The sequence below is a fragment of the Protopterus annectens genome, chromosome 8.part0 (genome assembly GCF_019279795.1).
Source record: "Protopterus annectens isolate FY-2018-M chromosome 8.part0, PAN1.0, whole genome shotgun sequence".
Classification (NCBI taxonomy): Eukaryota; Metazoa; Chordata; order Ceratodontiformes; family Protopteridae; genus Protopterus; species Protopterus annectens.
Window position 1 is genome coordinate 560048881 of NC_056741.1, and position 25632 is coordinate 560074512.

Here is a 25632-nt window from a genome sequence, read left to right on the forward strand (position 1 = left end):
ATTATCCCACCATCAACTGGGAAACCTATTCTAGCCTTAACTCACTACTGCAAAAGTTCTTTGACTTTGTTAACTCAAATGCCTTGGAACAAATTGCTCAAAGCCCAACAAGAGGAACAAACATACTAGATCTGGTGCTCACTAACATGACAAACAGATACACCACTGCTACTGTCAGACACTCATTAGTTAAATCTGACCACAAATCAGTCACCTTCAAGCTGCCACTAACACCAGAACTCACAAAGGGTGAAGTCAGACTAAAAAAAACTTCACCAAAGCAAACTATACACTTCTAGGGGAAGGTATAAATGCATCTCAAGCCCCACCCCCAGCTGGGAGTGGTAACTACACCAAAGCTTACACTAAAGCCGTGTACAGTCATTTGTATATAAGGGTATAGACTCAACTGTTCCAGAGAGAATTAAAGCAAGAGCTCCAAGTAAAAAAAGACACCCTGGTTGACATCCAGTATCAACAGACTTTACAAGAAATGCCAAAAGTCACTGTCTAAGAAAACTAAGGCAAGGCCTCATCAATGGAAAAGCACCCTCTTCAGCATCAACAATCAAATAAGACAACATATCAAATCCTCTAAGTGTAACTTTGATAAAAACTTAGTAATCACAGCCAAGGATAATCATTAGGCCTTTTACAGCTACATATGTAGCGTAAAAGTTAGGACCAAGCATGTGCCGAACTACTGACTAATGGTATCACACACACACACTGATCCTGCAGGGACAGCAAATCTGCTAGTGGACAGACTTGGTGAAAATTTCACTCCCTTAACCTCTCCAAGCTTATCAAAAACCTTGACCCCCAACGTTCTTCCCAGCACTACATATCTGAAGAGCAGGTCATTAAAGCCTTGTCTAAGGCAAAAAATACAGCCTTTATGGGACCAGATGGCATCCCAGGCTGTCTTCTAAACATACTAAACATGAACCAAAAAAAAGAATATTCCAGTCATCTCAGATACCAAAAAAAAGTCCTTTAATTTCAAAATAAAGCTCAACAGCAAAGTTTTCAAGTCCACAAAACTCTTTCTCAATGCATTGTTTTATTGGTTCATGGTATATTTCTTACCTTTATATTCCTTATTACTTCCAAACTTTTATATTTTTGTTTCTAAACAAACTAAAACATGAACTAGCATCACCATTAAGTACCCTATTCAATCACAGCTTAACCACTAGCTTTGTTCCTGTGGAATAAAGAACAGCAACATTTATTCCCCTCCACAAAGGTGGTTTAGCAACAGACCCAGGGAATTATAGACCCATAAGTCTCATCAGTCTCATCTGTAAACCCATGGAATGTATCACCATGGACTTCATAAATAAAGACATAAGCGACCTCCAAACCCTGGATCTAACCCAATTTAACTTTGCCAAGGGCAGATCCTGCCTGTTAAACCTGGTGGATTTCTTCAAAAATGAGACCAGAGCCACTGACCAGGACAAATCTGTGCACACAGCATACATCAACTTGGCAAAGGCCTTTGACACAATCCCACACACAGGCATTACCAATAAATTAAGCAAACTGAATGTAAACACCTTTTTTTGCAAGATGGGTTGCCAACTGGCTCACAAACCAGTCACACACTATCAAAGTGGGTGACTCCACATCAACCAACCAACCTGTCACCAGTGGGGTGCCACAAAGGTCAGTGCTGGGCCCCCTACTGTTTGGTATATACTTCTCAGAAATTCAGGCCAAAACTAAGGGGCTGTGGCTGACCAGGTTTGCAGATGGCTGCAAACTAGGTGCAATTACTGAATCCCCAAATTATGTCAGTATACTTCAGAAGAGTCTTACACAGACCAACAACTGGTGTCTTAGTCATGGTCTCAAACTGAATGCAAAGAAATGCATTACCATTCCCTTCAGTAAAAACAATGCCCCTTCACACTATCGAATTAACAATACCCTATGCACCTGCGAAGGGGTAACAGATATGAGATCATAAGTAGACTGCAACCTTAACTTCAACTACCATGTGTCTACTGTAGTAAGGAAGGCCTTCTACATAGCACATTTGATTAGCAAAGGCATTTCCTCTAGAGCAAAGGAGGTTATAACTCCTCTACACTTGTCACTAATCAGGCCCATAATTGAGTACAATGCCCCTTTTGGCATGTAGCGTACAAAGCACATGCAGCAAATGGAGAGACCTCAGAGGTTTCTAAGAAGATCAAGGAACTCCAGCACATGTCTTACACAGACCAACTAAAGTCCCTGTCACTATACTTAGTATTGTATAGACATCGTAGGGGAGACTTATGTCTGGTTTACAAAGCAATCTCCAACCCAAAACAAGCACTCGGGTCACTCCACTGCAAGTACAAATATGACACAGTCATTGTCCATGCTGGTGTGAACGACCTGAGATGTACCTCCCTGGACTACATGAAAAGAGACATAGAGGAGCTCTCTGATTATGTAGCCCAGGCAGGTATGACCCTAACCCTGAGCAGTATCCTTCCTTCACCAAGAATGATGCCACAATATAGAGACAAGATGATCAGCTTTAACAATTGGCTCAATGTCTGGTGTCATTCAAAGGGGATCCAGTGTCTGTCTGCCTGGGATGACATGCTTGACAAGCCACGCTGCTTTGCAAGGGACGGCTTGCACCTGTCACCCCTGGGATTCCGGATATTGGCTAAGGCTCTTGTCACCCCCATAGTGCCTTCTTTAGGCAAGGCTCAAATTCTAAACCTACCACCCTAGAAAACAAAAATGGGAAGAAACTGAGGGTAATGCTGCTCAATGCCAGAAGTCTAAATCTCAAAATGCACGCACTCGAGGCCCTTCTCAGTATGGAGAACATCGATGTCTGTGCTGTAACTGAAACCTGGTTCAAGGCTCCTGAGAGCACCCCGGCACTATTAGGTTTTACCTCATATCATGCGTTCTGGCCCCAAAACCCAGACCACACCACAAAAGAAGGGGGTGTATCCATATTCATAAAGGATACCCACACCTCCAGGTTGGTGGCAACGCACGAAGCTTCAGAAACCATTCAGGTGCAACTAACCATAGGCAAAACTGCTCTACAAATTGTAGCATGCTACAGGCCACCCTCTCAAACTCAGGAACCCCATACAGCCTTCCTGAAGACACTGGAGGATATAAATGTATCTCCAAACACCATCATATTGGGTGACTTCAACTACCCGAATATAGACTGGGAACATTACTCAAGCCCTAACTTTCTAGCCCAACGGTTCCTGGAGTTCATAAATTCAAATGCCATGGAACAGCTAGTCACTGTTCCCACGAGAGGAGAAAATATACTAGATCTCATTATCACAAACATGGGGACAAAATGCTCCACACTGGAAGTATATCCCTCATTGGTGAGATCTGATCATAAACTAATCTCACTGGAAATCCTCATCCCGCCCACACCCCAAACAAAAAAGACCACAGTGAAGAACTTCTCTAAAGCAAACTTCACACAACTCAAGACTGGTGTGGTATCCTTCAAGGCCCCTGAGCCAGTGGAAACCACAACCCAAGCTGCGGAAGCCCTTACAAATGCCTTCTATGAACACCTCCAGGACTGCATGGATCAGGCAATCCCAAATAAAACCAAGACTCTTTCCACAAAGGGCAAACGTCCAGTCTGGTGGACCCCAGCCATTAACAAACTTTACAATAAGAGGAGAAAGCTATTACATGATAGAACAAAATCCATAAAAGGGAAGTCACCCCTGATCATTATTAGTAAAACAATATGAGCACTCATAAAATCAACTAAGGCCAATTTTGAGAGAAAAATTGCCATGGATTCAAAGAACAATCATAAGGCCTTTTCAGCTATGTTAGGAACCTGGGTAGAAACTCCCAGATATGCTCAGAATTAGTCCAAAATGATACAAAAATCACTGAACCCACAGACATTGCCAACATACTGGCAGACAGGTTCAGTGCAAACTTCACCCCTCTCCCCTAAAGGAGAGATAACTATCCCAGCGGAGTGTAGCCTCCCAGACATCTCAAATGCGCAGGTGAAAGCTGCTCTCTCTAAAGCTAAAAACACAGCATCAATGGGACCGGATGGTGTCCCCGGCTGTGTGCTACACGAGCTAAATGAGGAATTAAACCCGCACATAAGGCAGCTGTTTAATCTCAGCCTTACCACAGGATATGTGCCCAAGGAGTGGCATACGGCAACTGTGGTCCCACTCCACAAAGGCGGTGCCTCACGGACCCTGGTAATTACCGCCCCATAAGCTTAACAAGTCTAGTCTGCAAAGCTATGGAGAGGATCATAATGGAGCTCATAAACAAAGATATAGGGGACTTGCAGACATTGGACCCGACCCAGTTTGGCCGTCAAGGGAAGATCATGCCTTTTGAACTTGGTCGACTTCTTCAAAACAGTCACCAAGGCCATTGATGAGGAAAGAGAGTCCATACAGCCTACCTTGACCTTGCAAAGGCTTTCGACACAATGTCCCACTCGGGTATTGTAGAAAAACTTACCAGCTTAAATGTAAACCCATATGTCACAAGATGGGTTGCAAACTGGCTTAAGGACAGAACCCACAGGGTTAGAGTTGCTGGCGCTATGTCAGACTCCAAGCCGGTCACAAGTGGTGTCCCCCAGGGCTCGGTCCTTGGCCCCCTATTGTTTGGCATCTACTTCTCAGAAGTACAGGCCAACATGGGAGGACTTTGGCTGACAAAGTTTGCAGACGACTGCAAACTGGGCCATAGTGGAAAGTGCATCGGACACGGATATCCTTCAGAAGGGACTCACGGAAACAGATAGCTGGTGCCAGAGCCATGGCCTGAAGTTAAACACCAAAAATGTATAGTCATACCCTTCGGAAAAACAAGGTAACCCCAAGCTACCATATAGGTGGCAATCCACTAAGCACAGAAGAGGTTATCAGGGACCTGGGGACCCAGGTTGACAGTGGCCTTTCTTTGACACTCACATTGCTAAAGTGGTTAGAAAGACCTTCTACATTGCCCACCTGATCATGAAGGGATTCACATCCAGATCTAGTGAGGTCATTGTCCCCTGTACTCTTCACTTATCAGACCAATGATCGAGTACAATGCCCCATTCGAAGTATCTCGCCCGACATCTGCAGCAATTGGAGAAACCCCAAAAGTTCCTCACCAAAAGGATAAAGGGACTCCAAAATCTGTCATATGCTGCCAGATTGAAGAAACTCCAGCTCTATTCAGCTGCATACCGTCTGCTCAGAGGTGACATGTGCCTGACATACAAGGCCATGTCCAACCCGTAATTAATGGACATGCTCCACCTCAAAAATCCAAATCCACCAATACCACTAGAGCAAGCGACTTAAACCTTAGCATGGATATAAATAGGATGTGCTGGAGGGATAGATTTATCACTCAGAGACTCCCTATGCTGTGGAATAGAGTCCTGGTCCATGTGAGGCAGAGCACCTCGCTGGCTCTGTTCAAGAGAAATCTTGACCTGTGGATGGGAGATCGTAGGTTTACCCCGGGAATCATCTCTGTGTCACTGCTGGACAGAGGCACAACAAACTAATGGACACAGTATTTTTTCATATAAGGGGTGGCGTAAGCCACAAAAATTTGGGCTAGGCTTATAAATGCCTTGGGGCAGATAGCCTAGTATAAACCTATGAACCTATGAACCTATGAAATGTAGTGAGTTTGCTGCACATCTGTAAATTAAGCAGGACTAGAGCTACCCATTCCAAGGACCTAAATATGGCCTGCAACTTGAATAGGACATGCTGGAGGGACAGATTTGTCTTCCAGTGACTGACGTATCTATTTATGATGAGGTCCATTATGATCCTCTCCATGGCTTTGCAGATAAGGCTTGTCATATCTTTGAAATAGGCTGCCAATTTATGTAAAGCACAACACCTCTATGGATGTTCCTAAGGAACCTGGATAAGTGGATAGGGCATTGTAAATACTTATTGCGGATAGTGCCCACGACTCTCTTGGACATGGGCAGTCATTACTAAATACAATGCTGGGTATTGACGAGAGTATCTATGGTATTACATTGGGATGAAATAACTAGGCTTGAAATGACCTTCTGGTTGATAGCTTAGTAACCTCCTATGATCCTATGATCCTATAATATTGGATTAATTTTGATTTCTTAGTGAGTAAATGAAGATTATTTATAAAGATGTTGAAAAGAAGGGGCCCAAGGATGGATCCTTGGGGAATCCTTGTGATTGGTAGAAAGGAAGAAAGAGATCCATGACACTTAACTGATTGTTGTCTGTCTGAGGTAACGTTTGAACCATACTTGGGAAGATGATTTGAGAACAACAGAGGAAAGTTAGTGTGTTAGACTGTATCAAATGCCGTAGAGCGGTCTAGAAACAGTACAAAAACAAGATGACCAGAGTGTCAAGCACAATTTATGGTATTCATGAAGGCTAATACAGCGGTTGATGTGCTGTGATGTGGTCTGAAGTCATGCTGTGTTGGATACAGCAGTGTATTATGGACAAGATAATTAATGAGTTGTAAATGGATACATTTTTCAAGTATTTTTGACAAAGGTGATAGGATAGCAATGGGGTGGTTGTTAGATCAGAGGATTGCCTCCTTTGTGTAGTGGGTAACATATGACTTTTTCCAGATGCATGGGACATATGATTCAGAGATTGATCTGTTGATAAGAATAATTACTGGGTAAGCTATGGTTTCAGCAACAAGCATGAAATATTCTGCAGGGAGGTTATCTGCAGAGATTGAACTGTGCTTGAGTTTTAGTAGAAGTTTCTTTATGAAGTTGGTGGAGACTGGGTGGTATGTAAGTGTTAAAGAAGTAGCAGTGGGACATGGAGTGAAGGCAGTATTTATACTTGTTACAGAAGTACCTGAAGCAGGAAACTGATTAATAGTAGGTAGAGCTTGGGTATTGTTTGACACAAGGTTGGAGATGCTGTCAGTGAAGTGACAGTTAAAGAATATGGCAGTTTCACTAGGGGATTTATTGGGGTAAGGGTCAGGTTTATGTTTTTTTCCTGGTTTATGTAGTGAGTTGGTTGATTACCAGAATTTTGGGGGGTTATGCAAGGTATTAGTTTGCTGATCGGTAGAAAATTTTTGTCATTGATAATGAGATTTTTGACTTTGTTTTGAAGTTGTTTTTAATATAGTAGTTTATCAGGGGATTTGGATTTTTGCCATTCATTCAATGCTTTGTCTCTTGGTGACATTAATTGTTTTGTGGCATATGATAGCCATGGATATGATTTTGATTCGTTTAATCTGAGTGGGAGCTAAGCTATTCAGAATGGTTAGGAATTTTCTATTAAAGAGATGTACATCTTCATTGAGAGGAAGAGTTTTTAGGATCTACCAATTAGTGGATTTTAATATGTTCCGAAATGTCTGTATATTGAAATTTGTTATGTTACAGATAGTCTTGTATACATGTGTACTAAGAGTATGTTTTGATATTCTAATGGTGCAGGATGGCAGGTGATCACTAAGAGTGTTAGGAAGAGTACCTGATTACGTATACTTGCTTGGATCAGATACTGGAATCCAGTCTAAGGTTGATCCTTGTGTGCTGTTTTTGTCATGCCTTATAGGGGTTGCTACTAGTTGAGAGAAGTTGTGATAATTTATGGAAGCAGTGGGATAAGTAGATGTAAGAGCTAGGCAATGTATATCAGCATCACCAAGAATGATTGCTTCATAAGAGATATTTGTAGAAATCCAAGCCAGGATGTTTTCAAGTGCTGAGATGTTTTGACTTGGGGAGATGTAAATGATTGCTATACACAGGTTCTTTAGTTGTTTATTTTTAAAATAGTTAAGAGTAGTTCAGTGTTATTGAATTTAGGGATGTGGGCAGAGTAATTAGTAACAGTGAAGAGACTATTGTAAAATAAGACAATTCCACCTGATTTTTATGTAATCTGCTTAGTCTGATTACATTATATTTGGGGAGAGTATTTTGACATCTTTTTGTTAAGTTTAAGCCAAGTTTATGTGGCAGCTAAGAGATCGGGTACATGTAATACAACCCAAGCATGGACGTCTGAGATTTTGTTGCAAATGCCTCAAAATTTGAAGGTAATGAATTTCAGATTTTTGCTATGTGATAAGTTTCTGGGGTTGGAGGGAGGCAAGGGGTAGAGGTCAGGCCTGGATGGGATGAGTATCACCAGAGAGGGAATTTAATGAAATGTAGGTGGACAGTAATTTGAGTATAAAAGAGAATTTCATTATATAGTAATAAGACTTAGTGACTTTGGAATGGCATTGTAAAGTTTCATTTTTGGAGAGGGTAAATTATTTTTGCAGAGTGTAAAGTATAAGTATGAAGTAGACTAGGTGATATGTTAGAGGAACTTTTTGTGTTGTGAGGAAAGGCTGTAGTGGATGTGGAACTGATACAAGAATATATATTGGATGTATGGTGGCTTGTTTGTAAACGTATGAAAAGAAAAGCTAAAGATAGATAGGTTAAGAGTGCTAGTGTTGAGGGAGGCATGGTGTTTGTTTAGAGACGTTGTAGTAGGATTTTGAAAACTTTTGTTGTGATTAGAGATGGTAACAGTATACAAGGAGGTGGGTGTAGCTAAGGGCAAAAGAAAGTGGTTTGGGTTATAGATTGCAGAGTAAAGATGAAAGGTCTTATGTGGGTGAGGGCAGTGATGTATAGGCTGAAGAATGTTTTAATTAGCTGGTTTAATTAGAGGAAGGAAGAGAGATATAAGTCTCAAAGTAGTGGAGGTGGATGGATTTGGGGGTAAGATAGGGGATCAGAGTGAGCCTGAGGGCGAACGGAGTGGGCAGAGCCCAGTCACAAATGCATGAATGTCAAGAAAAACAATTAGTAAGGACAAGCAGAGAAGAAAATGAGCCACTTTTGTGATTTTAAGTATTTTCTTCTGATTTTTTGTTAGTTTTACTGCTTTGCCACCTATTTTTTGGCATTTTCCGGCTAGCTAAAGTTTACATCTGTAACAGTACTTGGAACACATCTAGAGCCTGTTTACTGCATTTCCTGTGTTGCACTTAATTTAAAATAGTTTTTTTCTCTAAAAACTGCATTTTACCTGATTTTGGCCTAGCACTCAAGTGTGGGGTCATTTATTGCACTGTTGTAATTATTTTGCTGCTTGTGTATCTCTGCTACCTTTAAACTACAACAAAAAGAAAAAAAATCTTGCTTTTTTCCCACTTTCTGAAAGTTAAGAAAGTTCAGTTACAGATTTGCTGTTCTGAACTGTTTGAAAGTTTGTAGAAGGCCAGTGCTTGCTTGGGCTAAAGGGAAGTCTCTGTGTTCACCAGTGGGAGTGGTTAACACTGAACAGCCTGCCTGTCCCTGGAGGAGTGGTTACTACCTAGAAGCTGTAGTTTTATTGGCCATTTTGGGTCAATTCTAAACTCCTTGATCTCTCTCTCTTAAAACCCTACAACTCTCTTTTTGCGCAGTTTTGCGCACTGAGCAGCGCTGCCTAAACAGGTTTAAACTATTCCAGGCTCCGCAAAGTCTGCTCTTCACTTTTTCCCTTAGAACTGTTCAAACTCTCAAAGTAATCACTCTATTCTCTTTCTAAAGCCCTGCACTTGCTCAGCTCTTATAAGGAAACACTAACTAAAGCACTACACCCTCCTTAACTTCTCATAAGTATTAGGCTCCCGATTGGTCCTTCCTGATCAAGTGAAAAATCATTTCACTTCCCTAATCTGATCAGTAAAAAAACAGTTCCCTATACTAATCTGGTATGTCCAAGGGTCAGTTTCAAGGTTACTCTCCAGTCCAGTTGGTGAATCTGGGAATTTTGAGGCAATGTTACAATTGCCTTATGTACACAGACAACCCTCTCCTCCTTCCAACAAACTCTAATACATGTGAGAGATGCAGTTAAACAGCCAAACTGGAGGCAGAGCTCTCTCATCCCAAGACTGGCACAGTCAGTCAGGAGGAAAAGGTAACCACCCACACCACAAATCCAGTCTCACACAGACCTATCGCATCTGCATACCCAACACATAAACACACAAAAACACTCGGAGGCTCTAAATAAAAATCTGCCTAAACAGCAAAGACCTCCTAAGCAGATATCCAAGCAACAGCCACCCCTCAACAATACCCACGAATCACATATCTCACAAAATCAGTGTGCCTCACAGTCACAGCCCTTAAGGCCAAACAATACACCAAATACACTTGTTATAGGGGACTCTATTGTCCGGCACACTGACGTCCTGCTCACCAGACTGAACAAGGAGAAGGTCACTGTAAGCTGCCTGTCGGGTGCCAGGATCCGCCACATAATGCAAGCACTCAGGTCACTCCAAATCAAATACAAGTATGACTCCGTCATTGTCCATGCTGGTGTGAATGACCTGAGACGTACCTCCCTGGACTGCATGAAAAGAGACATAGAAGAGCTCTCTGACCATGTAGCCCAGGCTGGTATGACCCTGACCTTGAGTAGCATCTTGCCCTCACCAAGAATGATGCCACAGTATAAAGACAAAATGATCAGTTTCAACAATTGGCTGAAGTATTGGTGTCATGCAAAGGGGATCCAGTGTCTGTCAGCCTGGGATGACATGCTCGACAAGCCACGTTGCTTCGCTAGGGACGGCTTGCACCTGTCACCCTTAGGCTTTCATACACTGGCCAAGGCTCTTGCCACCCCCATAGTACCTTTTTTAGGCAAGGCTCAAAGGACAAACCCACCTCCATAGACAACCCAAGGATAAAAAAACTTAGGTAGTGCTACTCAATGCCAGAAGTCTAAACCTCAAGATGCACGCACTCGAGGCTCTCCTCAGTATGGAGAAAATCGATGTCTGTGCAGTAACAGAAACCTGGTTCAAGGCTCCTGAGAGCACCCCAGCACTACCAGGTTATAACTCATACCATGCGTTTCGGCCCCAAAACTCGGACTGAAGCACAAAAGGAGGGGGAGTATCTATATTCATCAAAGATACCTACACCTCCAGGTTAGTGGCACTGCACGAAGCATCGGAAACCATCCATGTGCAACTAACAGTGGGCAAAACTGCCTTTCAGTTGGTAGCCTGCTACAGAACACCCTCCCTATTACAGGAACCCCACTTGGCATTCCTGAGAACACTGGAGAATATGAAGGTCTCTCCAAACGCTATGTTATTGGGTGACTTCAACTACCCAAGCATTGACTGGGAAAACTACTCAAGCCCAAACACCCTCGCCCAATGGTTCCTTGAATTTATAAACTTTAACACAATGGAACAACTGGTCACCACTCCCACAAGAGGGAACAACATATTGGACCTGGTCATCACCAACATGGGGACTCTATGTTCCACACCAGAGGTAAACCCCTCATTGGTAACATCAGACCATAAACAAATTTCCCTGGACATTCATATTCCGTCCCCACCCCCAGCCAAGGAAATCACTGTAAAGAATTTCTCAAAAGCCAACTTTGCACTTCTCAAGACTGAGGTGGAATCCTTCAAAGCCCCTGGGCCAGAGGATAATACAGCCCAATCCTCAGAATCCTTTACAAATACATTCTATGAGCACCTGCAGGAATGCATGGATCGTGCTATCCCAAATAAAACCAAGACTCACTCCTCCAAAAACAGGAGACCAGTCTGGTGGACCCGACCATAAATAAGCTATACAACAGAAGGAGGAAGCTACTACATGACAGAGCAAAATCCCAAAAAGGAAAGGCATCTCTGATCAGTATTAGCAAGAAACTTCGATCCCTCATAAAATTATCAAAGGCCAACTTTGAAAGAAAAATTGCCCTAGACACTAAAGATAATCACAAGGCCTTCTTTAGTTATGTCAGGAACATGGACAGAAACTCCCAGATATGCTCTGAATTGTTGCATAAGCAAAATATACTGAACCTACAGACATAGCCAACATCCTGGCAGACAGATTCAGCAAACTTCTCCCCAAAGGAGCAAATGCCTATCCCAACTGAATGTAACCTCCTGACATCACAGATGCACAGGTGAGAGCTGCCCTCTCCAAAGCAAAAACACAGCATCTATGGGACTGACGGTGTCTCAGGCTGTGTCTTACAGGCTCAAGAAGAAATGAACCCTCACATTAAGTCACTGTTCAAACTTAGCCTTACTACAGGATATGTACCCAAAGAATGGTGTACAGCTACAGTGGTCCCACTCCACAAAGGTGGTGCCACAACAGACCCTGGAAACTATCGCCCCATAAGCCTGACTAGTCTGGTCTGTAAAGCTATGGAGCGTATTATCATGGAACTGATAAACAAAGACATTGGGAGCCTCCAGACACTGGACCCTACCCAATTCGACTTTAAGGGCAGATCATGCCTCTTAAACCTAGTTGATTTCTTTGAAACAGTTACCAAAGCCATAGATGAGGGCAAGGTAGTCCACACAGCCTACCTGGACCTCGCAAAAGCCTTCAACACAGTACCCCATTCGGGCATCATAAATAAGCTTACCAGCTTAAATATCAACCCCTGTATCACAAGATGGGTTGCAAACTGGCTCAGAGATAGAACCCACATGGTCAGAATCGCAGGTGCCATGTCCGAATCCAAACCAATTACAAGTGGTGTCCCACAGGGCTCGGTTCTGGGACCTCTCTTGTTCAGTATATACTTCTCTGAGGTTCAGGCTAATACGGGGGGATTATGGCTGACAAAGTTCGCAGAGGACTGCAAACTGGGGGCCATAATCGAATTTCCAGCTGACACAAGCATCCTCCAAAAGGGTCTCACAGAGACGGATGCTTGGTGCCAGAGCCACGGCCTCAAGCTAAATGCTAAAAAGTGCATAGTCATCCCCTTTGGGAAAAACAAGGTGCCCACAGATTACCACATGTGAATGTTAGAAGACCAAGAATTAAGAGGGCCCCTAGATAAGGATCATTCTCCTTTATCATCACTCAAAGGTTTGAAAGCCTTCAAAAGACCCAAAAATTGCACAGCGGAGGCAGTCCTCACCAAATAGGCCCCAAAATTTTCAAAGCCCCTTTTTAGACCTTCCGCCCTCAGCAAAGGGGCCCCCAAAAAAACCTCCCCAAAACAGGGCTCAAACAGATGTTATGCCCAAAAAATCCAGCCACCGGCTTAACCCACCAAGGGGGATTATGCCCGCGAAAAGATTCAAACCCAAAAATCATGCTATAAAAAACCGTTTAAAAAAAACCCCCGGGCCTTCAAAAAAATAAATGGAAAGGGAGAGCAGATTTTTGGGTCCCCACCCTTGGGGGGGGCCCTTATTGTCCGGCACACTGGCGTCCTGCTCACCAGACTGAACAAGGAGAAGGTCACTGTAAGCTGCCTGTCGGGTGCCAGGATCCGCCACATAATGCAAGCACTCAGGTCACTCCAAAGCAAATACAAGTATGACTCCGTCATTGTCCATGCTGGTGTGAATGACCTGAGACGTACCTCCCTGGACTGCATGAAAAGAGACATAGAGGAGCTCTCTGACCATGTAGCCCAGGCTGGTATGACCCTGACCTTGAGTAGCATCTTGCCCTCACCAAGAATGATGCCACAGTATAAAGACAAAATGATCAGTTTCAACAATTGGCTGAAGTATTGGTGTCATTCAAAGGGGATCCAGTGTCTGTCAGCCTGGGATGACATGCTTTCGACAAGCCACGTTGCTTAGCTAGGGATGGCTTGCACCTGTCACCCTTAGGCTTTCATACACTGGCCAAGGCTCTTGCCACCCCATAGTACCTTTTAGGCAAGGCTCAAAGGACAAACCCACCTCCATAGACAACCCAAGGATAAAAACTTGGGTAATGCTACTCAATGCCAGAAGTCTAAACCTCAAGATGCACCTTTCGAGGCTCTCCTCAGTATGGAGAAAATTGATGTCTGTGCAGTAACAGAAACCTGGTTCAAGGCTCCTGAGAGCACCCCAGCACTACCAGGTTATAACTCATACCATGCGTTTGGCCCCAAAACTCGGACTGAAGCACAAAAGGAGGGAGTATCTATATTCATCAAAGATACCTACACCTCCAGGTTAGTGGCACTGCTGAAGCATGGAAACCATCCATGTGCAACTAACAGCGGGCAAAACTGCCTTTCAGTTGGTAGCCTGCTACAGAACACCCTCCCTATTACAGGAACCCCACTTGGCATTCCTGAGAACACTGGAGAATATGAAGGTCTCTCCAAACGCTATGTTATTGGGTGACTTCAACTACCCAAGCATTGACTGGGAAAACTACTCAAGCCCAAACACCCTCACCCAACGGTTCCTTGAATTTATAAACTCTAACACAATGGAACAACTGGTCACCACTCCCACAAGAGGGAACAACATATTGGACCTGGTCATCACCAACATGGGGACTCTATGTTCCACACCAGAGGTAAACCCCTCATTGGTAACATCAGACCATAAATAAATTTCCCTGGACATTCATATTCCGTCCCCACCCCCAGCCAAGGAAATCACTGTAAAGAATTTCTCAAAAGCCAACTTTGCACTTCTCAAGACTGAGGTGGAATCCTTCAAAGCCCCTGGGCCAGAGGATAATACAGCCCAATCCTCAGAATCCTTTACAAATACATTCTATGAGCACCTGCAGGAATGCATGGATCGTGCTATCCCAAATAAAACCAAGACTCACTCCTCCAAAAACAGGAGACCAGTCTGGTGGACCCCGGCCATAAATAAGCTATACAACAGAAGGAGGAAGCTACTACATGACAGAGCAAAATCCCAAAAAGGAAAGGCATCTCTGATCAGTATTAGCAAGAAACTTCGATCCCTCATAAAATTATCAAAGGCCAACTTTGAAAGAAAAATTGCCCTAGACACTAAAGATAATCACAAGGCCTTCTTTAGTTATGTCAGGAACATGGACAGAAACTCCCAGATATGCTCTGAATTGTTGCATAACGGTGCAAAATATACTGAACCTACAGACATAGCCAACATCCTGGCAGACAGATTCAGCACAAACTTCTCCCCCCAAAGGAGCAAATGCCTCTCCCAACTGAATGTAACCTCCCTGACATCACAGATGCACAGGTGAAAGCTGCCCTCTCCAAAGCAAAAAACACAGCATCTATGGGACTGGACGGTGTCCCAGGCTGTGTCTTACATGAGCTCCAAGAAGAAATGAACCCTCACATTAAGTCACTGTTCAAACTTAGCCTTAGTACAGGATATGTACCCAAAGAATGGTGTACAGCTACAGTAGTCCCACTCCACAAAGGTGGTGCCACAACAGACCCTGGAAACTATCGCCCCATAAGCCTGACTAGTCTGGTCTGTAAAGCTATGGAGCATATTATCATGGAACTGATAAACAAAGACATTGGGAGCCTCCAGACACTGGACCCTACCCAATTCGACTTTAAGGGCAGATCATGCCTCTTAAACCTAGTTGATTTCTTTGAAACAGTTACCAAAGCCATAGATGAGGGCAAGGTAGTCCACACAGCCTACCTGGACCTCGCAAAAGCCTTCAACACAGTACCCCACTCGGGCATCATAAATAAGCTTACCAGCTTAAATATCAACCCCTGTATCACAAGATGGGTTGCAAACTGGCTCAGATATAGAACCCACATGGTCAGAATCGCAGGTGCCATGTCCGAATCCAAACCAATTACAAGTGGTGTCCCATAGGGCTCAGTTCTGGGACCTCTCTTGTTCGGTATATACTTCTCTGAGGTTCAGGCTAACACGGGGGGATTATGGCTGACAAAGTTCACAGAGGACTGCAAACTGGGGGCCATAATCGAATTTCCAGCTGACACAAGCATCCTCCAAAAGGGTCTCACAGAGACGGATGCTTGGTGCCAGAGCCACGGCCTCAAGCTAAATGCTAAAAAGTGCATAGTCATCCCCTTTGGGAAAAACAAGGTGCCCACAAATTACCACATAGGTGGTAATCCATTAAGGAAGGAAGAAGTAATTAGAGATTTGGGGACCAACGTAGACAGTAATCTCTCCTTTGATAATCACATTGCCAAAGTGGTTAGAAAGACCTTCTATATAGCCCACCTTATCACGAAAAGGTTCGCATCTAGATCAAGAGAGGTCATTGTGCCCCTCTACTCATCACTCATCAGGCCCATAATTGAATACAATGCCCCTTTTGGGATGTACCTTACCTGACACCTGCAGCAACTGGAGAGACCCCAAAAGTACCTCACCAAGAGGATCATGGGCTACAAACAGATGTCCTATGCAGCTCGAGTAAAGAAATTCCAGCTCTACTCAGTTGCTTACCACCTACTCAGAGGCGATCTATGCCTGACGTACAAAGCCATGTCAAACCCAGAATTAATGGACATGCTCCTCCTCAAAAAATCCAAGTCCCTTAAAGCTACACACTCCAGGGACCTAAACCTCAGCACAAAAATAAATAGGACATGCTGGAGAGACAGATTCATTTCCCAGAGGCTCCCCTCACTCTGGAATAGAATCCCAGTTCATGTTAGACATAGCCCCTCACTGACCCTCTTCAAGCAAAATCTGTACGTGTGGATGGGAAATCACAAATTCACCCCTGGGATCTCTTCTGTGTCCCTGCTAGACAGAGGCACAGTAAACTAATCTTAAAAGGGTACCTTCTGTGACCTACTTTACAGAGGCACAGTAGGCTAATCTAATAGGGAGCAGAAGCCAAATACACTCTGGCTAGGCTTATAAATGCCCTAGGGCAGATAGCCTAGTATGTACCTATGAACCTAAGCTAAATTTTGGTTTAATGGCAACTACAATAACTGCTGAACAATTGCATGGGAGAATTACAGGTACATATTATATACACTGCAGGAAGGACGCCACAGCTAAAAAGGGGTTATTAGGAGTAAATAAGAGCAGAGATCAGATAATACAACCGGGAATAAAGTGAGCTAAGGGAAAAATAATTAACTAGAAAATAATACAGCAGAGAAAAATCTATGGTGAGGAATAATAGTAGGAAGAGAAAACTAGAAAGCAGTAAGGGGTAGTGAGTGCAGCCTTGTGATATGCTGCAGAGCTCATTACAGCTATTAACAGGTAGTATGGATTATACCGCAACTGCAAGACATACTGCAGTAGCTGAACACAGGGGTCCAAGTAAATAGGTGACACCTGTTCACGTTTGGTCAATGGTCTGTTGCAGCAGTTGGTTCAAGGTGGGGGAAGCAAGTCTTTACAGCAGTAGGTCACAGGCAGGAGCTGAACACAGGGACCTGAGAAAATAGGTGAAGCCTGTTCACTTTTGGTCAATAGTCTGTTGCAGCAGTTGGATCAGGGTGATGGAAGCAAGTCTTTACCTCAATTATCTTGCACACATCACCATGGACACAGGAGAAGCATAAAACTAAGGTATTATTATAACTAAGCTTGTTATTACTAAACCTTATTTAGATAGATATTTATCCGTATGTGTAAGGAGGGTGTAATGAGTGTCTGTATTGCTGTACCATCTATGATTGTGTGACCAGTGTTACTTTTTTCATCTATGTTGAGTTAATATTTAGTGGAGCAGTAATTTCATTCCTGTATTTCTTGCTTATTATCCCAGCTGATCCTGACAGTGGAAGTGTAGGACTCATTCCTCCTGATGTCAGAGTATTGTTAGGCTCTGATGATGATTGTGGCCAAACAAAGGCACAGTCAGGGGGTGCAGGGGTTGAATCTGACACTGAGCTTGTGACTCGCACATCCCCTGGATGTCCTTCAGACACAGCTGGTATGCTTATGCATATTCATTCCACTGATCCCTCAGATAGTGAGAGTGACACAGTCGATCAGGGTAACATGGTTAGTGTGGTTTCAGTGCAAGTTGACCCTGGCTGCAGCCAAAGTGTGGGTGATGTACCACACAGGAGGGTTGGTAGGGATTGCTCAGAGGAGGCCTATTGTCCACCTTCCACGTGATCCTGCTCTGTCATTACCTGTAATTTTCACATGCAATTGATCCTGCTTTGTCATTGCTAAGGGAGTACAAGGCAAAAATCTACACTAAGTGTACATGATTGCTTTATAGCTTCTTGAATATATCTGCCATTTTGGATTGGTTGATTAGCATACAATTCAACTGCTTATTCTGCATGCCATGATTTTTACTGCTTTTGCAAATACAAATCAGTGTGCCACAATGTGCATGTCATCATGTCATGCCGCAATGCCCACATGGTTTTAGCAAACCATGTAGGGTTCATTGAGTCCTGCCCACTAGCTAAATGAAATTGACCTGTATGGAGGCTTTTTCTTTATCCGAGTGGAAAATACCATAGCAGAATATTGTTAACCACATCCAGCTATACTGATACTAGCATTTCAATGAAATGTTTACATTTTGTTTGTCCAGGGAAGGGGTCTATATTGCAAGCTTGAAAGCCCTAATAACCGAATACAAAAACGGCGACACATATTCTGCTTACTGCCAATACACTAAATGCCCTAAACTGTGAAATTCAAAACCTCGAACCGTCATACTTGTCCCATCCCATCGCCCGCTACATACTACCTACCCAAACAAACTAAACAAACACATACATACACCAACCAAAACCCTACTTCTAACCCTAACCTAAACACTACTTCTAACCCTACACTACATCTTGCATATACCACCATCTATGCACTTACCTTAACCTGCACCCTTACCCTAAGGTCCATAACTATCACACATTTACCTTAAGTTATACCCAAACAAAATAAATAATCTACACACATACACGTAACAAAACCCTACATCTAACCCTACACTAAATCTCACATACATTACCATCTATGCACTTACCTTAACCCGCACCCTAACCCTAAGGTCCGTAACTATCGCATATTTACCTTAACAAGCTATACCCAAACAAAATAAATAATCCACACACATACACGTAAAAAAACCCTACATCTAACCCTACACTAAATCACACATACATTACCATCTATGCACTTACCTTAACCCGCACCCTAACCCTAAGGTCCGTAACTATCGCACACTTACCTTACCGAGCTATATCACGGAAGGGCCAACCATTATGATTCGACGTTTCGGATTTCATGCTTCATGAAAATCAATGTTTATGTGGTTGGATTGAGACGTGTTGGCATCTATGTATTTGGGTAAGTGCTTCTTCGAGGATGTAATAGGGAACCCAGGGGAGATATGAGAATATAACTAGCCCTAGTCTATATAAGTCTAAACATGCTCTCTGCCTAGAATTAATAGAAGAAACATATGACTGTGCATTATGTGGACATTTATTTTCTCACGGCATATTAAAACAGTTTATACTTATGATTCATATACAGCTTATATTAGTGGATTTAAAGTTTCTTGCTACTGTTTCAATACGTAATTTTGATGAGAATGTATACAGCAAAACACACACACACACACACACACACACACACACACACACACACACACACACACACACACACACAAAATGAATTTATAAGGTTTGGCTTTTAAATCCGGTTTGAATTTCCTACAAGCAATTTACCAAGGTTATGACTTTTTTGCCACTTTAATTGGTTCTTGGTTCCAGATGGAATATGATAAAATAGAATTCTAAATGCAATATGAGAAAGTAGAATTCCCTAGGATGCTTTTTATGTGCAAAGCTTTGTAGTCATTCCATAATATTCACCAATCTTAGACAAGTACATGCTGATTAGAATGGTTTATTTCATTTGTTCCCAGCTCCCATGTGGAAAGATATATCTCAATGTTATCAGGGCTATGTCAATAAATAACTTTGTACAATTCCTATGTACTCAGTTCACTGTCCTGAGATCTCAGTGTGAAATGTAGCTGGTTACACTGTGCTGGTGTTCCAACACAGCTGCTAGTGGCGCCATACTCTGCCAATTGGAATTCCAGTTCCATCGCACCTCTGCACATGTGTGCAAAAGTCTGCTGGCATTTTCAAAGTAAAGCATTAGACATAGGATTAACAGCTGTTTCCATATTCAATTTGCAAATCTTTTCTAAATACCTAGTTTTAGCAGATAATATATAAAAGCTCTGCACAAGATTCTTCATGGGCTATCTGCTTCCCTGTTTATCACAAACTCATCTCTTATGCCTTTTAACCTTTTAATATTGAAGCCTAGAGTCTACATCCTGCTTATACAACTTGTCTTCCATCATCATTACTGCAGGTCACAAGTAATGTTTCTGGTTTGTAAGTACAGAGGTTCCATCTCAGACATGTATGTTGCAGATATACATATACATGTACAGAAGTAATAGTTTATTGTTTTATTCAATATTCAAGTGACTAACCTTAGGTTCCAGTTACCAAAGACCAGTTTCAAACAGGCTGCTTCTAGCAAAATAGCCACACACACAATTATATTACAAAGTCTCAATGCTCACTTAATGTAATCTAAATCAGGGTAAAGCATATCCTTCTGACTCCTTTAGTAAAATAATATTGGAGACCAAAATAATTTTAAAAAGCACAAGTAAATGAACTGTGAAAATTAATTATTATCCTGAGCTTTGTTGGGAAGAAGTAAAACAAAGGAAATGTAATTGCTGGCTGTTAATCAATTTTCAAATGTCATAAAAAGAAGCAATAAGGACAGAGTAGTTCTTATTGAGGTTAAGCCACATTAAAGGGGTTCCTATTTCGGACTTAAACACCTACTTCTGCCTTCCAGTTCAAGTAGTATTGGAAGTGTGAGAAGGTACCTGCAATTTCTAGATCAAAAAGGAGCTACTTGTTTATTTATATATGTGTTGTTTATGTATTTATGATCATCAAGGTATGAATAATGCATATCGCATGTTTTTTCAGCTTTTTCTTATATACACTTAACAGTTATTATTTATTATAACTATTACTTTATTAAAATGGGAAGGCAGATATTTATATGCTGGCACAGCTGTGATATATTGATATCCCCTAGCATTTTGATTCTGCATTTTTTGTGTTTTTTACACTCAGTTATGCATGGACTGACATTTATTGCTTTTAACTAGTCTTCTCTTATGTGAAATAGTGTAATTGCTTTAACAAGTTCGCCATTCATCAAGTAATGCTGTTATATCTTTAAAGAATGACACAAGATTAAAAAGGCAAGACCCCCTTGATAAACCCATACTGTTCTGTGTCTAAAAGAAGTATAAACCTGCTGTTCTGATAAGCTTCATTCAATGAGATGTATCCCTGCTTCTGTCCCAATAGGTCAGGGATGTGTCTATTTGCTGACATGATTGCTAGGTGTTTAGTTCACTTTTTCTAGATTTATGGAGGGCAGTCTTGTAGAGGTGACCACCTGGAATGGGTGTAATAGTCAAACCTTGGGATTTATTAACACCTGCACTGTGCACACTTAGTGTACACTGTTCTGAGTGAACAGACAACACAAGCATAACTCATACCTTTTTCTTCATAATTTTAGTTTTCCTACTGATTTTTTGCAGCCTTAAATATTTAGGGGGATTCATAATGGTTACCACAAAGTATAGACTACATGTACACTTATTAAACTTTCTGAGTGACTAGAAAGCATAACAATATGGTAGGGATGTTCTTCAATACAGATCGTGTACACTTAGTGTATGCTTAGTGTAGGAAGTAATGAATCTGTATTAAAGACTGAATTGTTACAACTCATCCAGTGAATGTAGAATACCATTTTTTTAACTTTGTTGCTTTTCATAAACTTTTCTAGTACTCAGTTCCTTTCTTTTTTATAATGCATTATTTCTGCTCTCTGTCTGCGTATATATTGTCACACGTCTGTAGAGCTAAATATAGCTCATTTCTATATCATGTAGCTTAGCTGAGTGCTGTGATCTGCTCTTGGTAGCATACTGGCCATTTAAATTAAGGAAATACACAATGGCTGGAGCTCTGATTAACATGTCTTGCTTTACTTATTTCTCATATGTAATGATGCTCTCACATGAATGCACATTCATAATGTGCATGCTCTTTTGGATTCACTTTACATGCTAGAAATTCTGAAATATCGAATTTCAGAATCTCGAGCCCATAAAGTGGAAATCCAAAAGATCGAAAACTCAGAAGCATGAAATTCAAAATTGAGACTTCTACACTACACACACAACACACACATACACATACACACACCTTCCTCCCCACACACAAACACACAACCCTATCCTACATACAGGCAGGGGGTCAAGCCCCCCTGCATCTCCCATGTGGGGGGCTATGCCTCCCACACCCACCCTTCTCAAACATACTAACTCCAAGGTTGCACTACATACACAAACACACAAAATACCACCACACAGGCTACATTCCCCTTGCACACACACATCACAGTAACAAAACACACTAACACACACTACACCCCTACCCAAAACCCTTAAACCATATTTTCCTGAATCCATGAATACAGCGCAATACCAGAACCGCTAACTCAGCATCTCCGAAATGCGAGATTTTGAATTTCGCACTTCTAGGTTTTCGATCTTTTAGGATTTTCACTTTATTGGCTCGGGATTCTGAAATTCGATATTTCAGAATTTCGAGCATGTAAAGTGAATCCACTCTTTCATAACACTTTTTGACACTTAAATTTAACCCCAAGATGACATACATATTAGAAAATGACAGTTAATCTGACACTCCATTTAATTTTCTTGTAACTGTCCATGTACTGTATCTGTTAAATCATTTCTATCAGTCTGAAAGAAAAGGCATTATTAATGCAATGTAAATCAGCTTTATTTCAATGCAATATTAATTTAAGCATTATTATATACTTTTCTTAATTGGAAATGTTAAAATACAAATTTCTTCCTGACAAATTTAGTCTCTCTGAGGGTTCATTACTAAAGTAACATGACTGTAATTTGGCAGTTATCTTACTTACACCTAGGTCTGGGACAGCTTTGAGTATAAACCTGATGATTTCTCTGCATGTTTTCATGGCTATGTGCTACAATTATCACTGATTCTCTGTGGAATGTTGTATAGATCTCCCCACCGGGTGTACCTGACAATGTAGACTGCCACTGGAACTCTTGTGCCTTCTGACTGATGCCATGAATTGGTGTCCTTCGGGAACTTTAATCTAGAATGTTACTGATCTTTGCTATAATAATATGGATAAATGTCTACTTGTGTGTGTGTGTGTGGGGGCATTTTTGTAGCTATAACGGGTTCCTATCAGCATTTTGAATGTTGAAAACGCAGAATTTAATTACATCGAACTGAAATGTTCAAAATATCAGAAGAGCGAACTGACGGAACATCGATTTCTTTCCCAGGGAAAGAAATTGGTGGGCTGTCATTGGAGTTTTCTATTTCCTCCACTGTGGTGCAGTCTCGGAATTGATATATTTAAGTAGGTGGTGTGGGGGGTGAAGCCCCCCACTTCTGTTAGTGTTTAAAGTATTAAAAATGTTAGTTTTTTTGCACGGAACACAGATTTATTTCCCTGGGAAAGAAATCGATGTCCCGTCAGCTCGCTCTTTTGAGATTTCGAACATTGCAGTTCGATAAAAGTGCATTCTGCATTTTCAGCATTCGATATGCTGATATAGACCCAATATAATACATATATTGGAGTCTGTGGATAATTAATTTCTTCATATTTGACAAACTGTTCTGACTTTGGTGAAGGTGTGATTCAATTTCTTCATTGGAGTGATCCATTTCCACTGTTCCCGAAAACATTTATCAAAGTTTTACCTAAAAGTAAAAAAAAAACCTAGCATACCTATGTGTGCAGTGTTACAATATATCATAGAATAACAGACTTAGAACCTGTTATGGGTCAGCAAGGATTCTAAAGCAAAGATAATTCTGAGTTAGTTACCCTATTACTAGCCCATCTAACCAAACCTACTCTACAATTCATTAATGCTGTGGCAATTCACACTTCTAATGTAAGATTATTCTACAACCTCACCACACCAATAGGAAAAAAAACTGTGTTAACATTTCAATATGTGTCATGCCCTGATTATTTCTTGTTGTGTAATGATAGCTTATAAACTTAATTCCAAGAATAGTAGATACAATTTAATTGATCAACGTCTGTATAGAAGAATCATATACCCTCTGAAGAACATCTATCAAAAAAGAACAAATTCAACTTGACTAGTATTTTGCTGTAAGAAAAGTCATGGGCACTGTAAATTTTCTTAATGAAAAAATTCTGCACTTGATCTAATAATCTTATGTGCCTGATATGGTATGAGTAAAAGGATTCTCCCTACTCAATGTGGAACCTAACCAAAGCCTTATGAATTGGAATTATATCAGAAAGATGTCTTGATGAAATGATAGGCAATATGTTCATACATTTATAGGTTCATAGGAGATTATTAGGCTAATGGCTTAAAGGCCCTTACAAGCCTAGCCAATATAACCCGATTGTACCCACTATATGGCCCCTAGGGACAAGAGGATGGCATGGATTTGTGCCTGTGCTTTGAGTATCTTACAGATTGCCCCTGTCCATAAGGGACATAAGCACTACCCCAGGTGTGAATTTGTTATTCCCCATCCATTGATCCAAACTGTGTTTGAATAGAGTCAGGGAAAGGCTCTGCTTAATCTAAATAGAAAACCTGTTCCAACGAAGGGCAATCTCTGAGACACATGTCTGTCTCTCCAGCCTGTTTTGTTTGCATCGCTGACTAAGTTTAGATCCTTAAATCAGGTGTTCCTCATGCTGTTTGACTTGCAGATGTGTAGCAGGTCCATCAGGGCTAGATTTGTGAGTGCCTTGTAGGTCAAGCATAGGTCACCCCTTAATAGTTGGTAGGAGACAGAGTAAACGGATAGGGATTTTAGTCTGTCTTCATAGTTCATGTTGTTTAATCCCTGTATTTTCTTTGTGAGGAACCTCTGAGGTCACTCCAGCTGCTGTAAGTGCCTAATCAAGTACATGTCAAATGGTGCATTGTCCTCGATTATTGGTCTGATAAGTGCAGAGTACAGCAGGACTATAATTTCCTTGGATCTGGATGCCATACCTTTACTTATAAGTCATGCCACATAAAATGATTTCCTTACCAATGGTGATCAAAGTTTGGGCTACTATCTATCTGTGTATCTAGATCTCTCACCTTTGTGTCAACTGTAAGAGGTGTGCTATTGATGTTGTACATTTGCAGGGATATTTGACTTCCCAAGGGGCATAATAATACATTTTTTTTTTTTTTGCATTTAGCCTTAGGCCATGGTTCTGGCACCATTCATTTGTCTGATCTAGACCCTACTGAAGAATATCTACATCACTGAGGGATTCAGTGTTTGACCCAGCTTGTAGCTAATGGCAAACATGGTCATCCATGGCCTTCCACATTTGCCTCGACTTCAGAGAAGTATATTCCAAACAGTAGTGGTGCCAGTACTAAGCCCTGTGGCACAACACTAGTAACTGGCCTCTTGCTAGATTTGGATTCACCCACTTTAAACACATGTCCTGTCCATGAGCCAATTAGCTCTCCATCTGGTAACATAGGAAATTATACCCAGTTTTGTGAGTTTATTTATAATACCTGAATGGGGAATTGTGTCAAATGCCTTGGCCTGGTTGAGTTAGGTGGTACATACTGTTTTAGTCTCATCCGTAGCCTTAATGACATTCTCAAAGGAATCCACCAGATGCAGTAGGCATGACCTGCCCTTGACAAACTGAATTGGTTTGGGTCCAGTGTTTAGACATTTCCTATGTAATTATTTATAAGGTCCA